We start from the raw sequence: 4,080 nt of genomic DNA, 5'->3' as shown, positions 1-4,080 counted from the left end.
TTGTGAGGCACCCAAAAGCAAATGGGTACCTAAACATCATCCTTTCTTGTAGAAAACTAAACCATCGCAAGCTAGGAGCAAGAGATGGTACCTTGATAGTGGATGCTCAAGGCATATGACCGGAGATCCATCTCAATTCTCTAAGCTCACTAGCATAGAAGAAGGCTATGTCACCTTCGGAGACAACAACAAGGGTAAAATCATTGGCAAAGGAACCATAGGTAACAAATCCAACCTCTTTATTGAAGATGTTCTGTTAGTTGATGGTTTAAAACATAACCTCTTGAGTATTAGTCAATTATATGATAAAGGATATACTGTCAAATTCGAATCTAATGCTTGCATCATTGAAAAACCACATAAAAACATGTCTATGATTGCATTAAAACAAAATAACGTATACACTATTGACATCAATGACTTATGTGATGAAATATGTTTTGCGGTTATGAATGAAGATGCTTGGCTATGGCATAGAAGATTAGGTCATGCTAGCATGAAACTAATCACTCAAGTATCATCTAGAGAACTTGTAAGAGGAATTCCTCATATCAAGTTCATCAAAGATAATATATGCGATGCTTGCCAATTAGGTAAACAAATTAAGGGTAGTTTCAAAGCTAAGAATCAAATAAGCACCTCTAGGCCCTTACAATTGATCCATATGGACTTGTTCGGACCAATCTCTACATCGAGTCTAGGAGGTAGCAAATACGCATTTGTCATTGTTGATGACTATAGCAGATATACATGGACCTACTTCTTAAAACAGAAAAATGAATGCTTTAGATATTTTACCAAGTTTTGTAAACTTGTTCAAAATGAGAAGGGATCTATGATTTCGTCAATTAGAAGTGATCATGGTGGAGAATTTCAAAACCATGATTTCCAAGAATTCTGTGAACTCAATGGATACAACCATAATTTCTCTACTCCAAGAAATCCTCAACAAAATGGGGTAGTAGAAAGAAAAAATCGAAATCTACAAGAAATGGCAAGAACCATGTTGAATGAACATAGCCTACCCAAATATTTTTGGGCCGAAGCTGTAAACACTACATGCTATATTTTGAATAGAGTTCTAGTAAGACCCTTACTCACCAAAACTCCTTATGAGTTATGGAATAACAAAAAACCCAATGTCTCATATTTTAAAGTCTTTGGGTGTAAGTGTTTTATCTTGAATGAAAAGGATAACTTAGGAAAATTCGATGCTAAATCTGATGAAGGAATCTTTCTTGGTTATTCTTCGGTTTCTAAAGCTTTTCGTATTTTCAATAAAAGAACTTTAATTATTGAAGAATCCATCCATGTTGTTTTCAATGAGATTTCCGAAATTAAGAAAAATGATCTTGATGATGATGTTAACTTTGATTCTTTGAATTTAAATGAAACCCCGTCTCCAACTAGCAACTTAGATGCATCCACTTCCTTACCCAAGGATTGGAAGTATGTAGATGCTCATCCTAAGGAGCTAATCTTAGGGGACACGTCAAAGGGGGTTCAAACACGATCTTCTCTTAAAACATTTTGTGCAAACGCCGCCTTTCTCTCCCAAATTGAACCCAAATGCGTTGACGAAGCCATGAAAGATGATTCATGGATTATCGCAATGCAAGATGAATTGAATCAATTTGAGAGAAATGAGGTGTGGACGCTTGTTCCTAGGCCAAATGACCATTTAGTTATTGGTACTAAATGGGTCTTTAGAAACAAGCAAGATGAAAATGGTATCGTGGTTAGAAACAAGGCTAGATTAGTGGCCAAAGGTTTCAACCAAGAAGAAGGTATCGATTACGAAGAAACCTTCGCACCTGTGGCTCGATTGGAAGCCATAAGGATGCTCCTTGCCTACGCTAGTTGTAATAATTTTAAGTTATTTCAAATGGATGTTAAAAGCGCTTTTCTAAATGGCTTTATTTCCGAAGAAGTCTATGTTGAACAACCTCCTGGATTTGAAAATAATAGTCTCCCTAATCATGTGTTTAGATTAACTAAAGCTCTCTATGGTTTAAAACAAGCTCCAAGGGCTTGGTATGAGAGACTTAGTTCTTTTCTCATTGAAAATAATTTCATAAAAGGCAAGGTTGATACTACATTATTCATCAAGAATTTTGAAAATAATTTTCTCATTGTTCAAATTTATGTTGATGATATTATCTTTGGTTCTACGAATGAATCTCTCTGTGAATCTTTTGCTAAAACTATGAGTCTTGAATTCGAAATGAGTTTAATGGGAGAGTTAACATTCTTCTTAGGTTTACAAATCAAACAACTAAGCAATGGCATCTTTATTAGTCAAACTAAATATGCCATGAATCTACTCAAGAAGTTTAATATGGAGAACTCAAAAGCCATTAACACTCCTATGAGCACCTCCACTAAATTAGAAATTGATGAAAGTGGAGAAAGCTTTGATAAAAAAACTTATAGGGGTATGATAGGAAGTTTACTTTACCTCACTGCAACAAGACCAGACATCATGTTCAGTGTAGGACTCTGTGCTAGATTTCAATCAAACCCTAAGATATCTCATCTCAAAGCAGTTAAAAGAATACTCAGATACCTTAATGGTACCACAAATCTAGGATTATGGTACCCAAAATCAGAGAATCTTGAGTTAATTGCTTATGCTGATGCGGACTTTGCTGGTTGTAGATTAGATAGAAAAAGCACATCAGGAACATGTCAATTTTTAGGACATGCTCTTGTTTCCTGGTCATCTAAGAAACAAAGCTCGGTTGCTCTATCAACAACCGAAGCTGAATATATTGCAGCGAGTGCTTGCTGTGCACAAGTTGTATGGATGAAAAACACCTTAGAAGATTACAAAATTAATCTTAAAGATATTCCCATTAAATGTGATAACACGAGTGCAATATGCTTAACAAAGATTCCTATACAACACTCAAGAACAAAACATATTGATATCAGACATCACTTTATACGAGATCATGTTGCGAATCATGATATAATCAGAGAGTTCATTGATACTAAACATCAACTAGCTGATATCTTTACAAAACCTCTAAGTGAAGAACAATTTGATTTCATTCGAAGAGAATTAGAAATGTTGTTATGTCCGAATACTTAAAATATTATTTTTCGGACTTTATTAAATGATCAAATCACTTGATTGCCATGTTTCCATGATTATATGTGAAAATCTGCAACAAAATCTTGTCCGAATGCATCTTATTTATTCGAATGCTATACACCAGATTTTCTCGTACACTTTCATGAAAAATAAGTTTCTGAAATAAATTTGATGAAGTGATTCATGTGTATGTATTCCATCCTGCAAAATCTTTACATAGACAATGGATTATAACAAAAAGGGGAAGAAGTATTTAAAGCAATCTATGTAAAATTCCTCTATAAGCTTGCTATTATTATTTTCCTGGTATCATAATTACTATGCTTTTTGTTGATGACAAAGGGGGAGATATATGAATTGATAAACACTGCCATGATTAGAAATACTATGAGTGATGCTATAAACACACTGCTATGATTATGCCATCCTTGCATCACCAAGAGATATATGAACATGTGCTAAAGTTTGCATTATGCCTTGAGTTGATATCTTATCATGTGAAGAAAATGCAAAACTTGCTAGAAAATTTCAAATGTGTGCATCATGTAATAGTGCTTCACAGCTTTATATGATAATGTTCAAACTACATGATGAATAGTTACAAACACAATCATACAAACTTGATGATGTATGTCAAGCCTTGACATCATCCTTGAAGAGATACATCATGATGAGTATCATGATGGGAGTATTGATAAGTTTAACTGATCTAACTTATCAATACGTCACTTGAATTCTTAGGTCTTGAATTCAAGGTTTACTTATCTCAACTATGGCATATAGACAGGGGGAGTTAAGGATAACTCCATTATCAATTGATTGTCATCATCAAAAAGGGGGAGATTGTTGAATCTCGGATTTTGATGATGAAGTCAATTGTCATTTGTTGTCTAATCTATGTGTTGAGATAAGTGTGCAGGATTAACTACGATGAAAGTTAGACAAGCAGCAGGAGTTGCGCCGGAGTCAAGTTCATGATCACG

This window comes from Musa acuminata, chromosome BXJ1-2 (genome assembly GCF_036884655.1).
Source record: "Musa acuminata AAA Group cultivar baxijiao chromosome BXJ1-2, Cavendish_Baxijiao_AAA, whole genome shotgun sequence".
NCBI classification, from domain to species: Eukaryota; Viridiplantae; Streptophyta; class Magnoliopsida; order Zingiberales; family Musaceae; genus Musa; species Musa acuminata.
Note: the sequence above shows the minus strand (reverse complement) of the source record.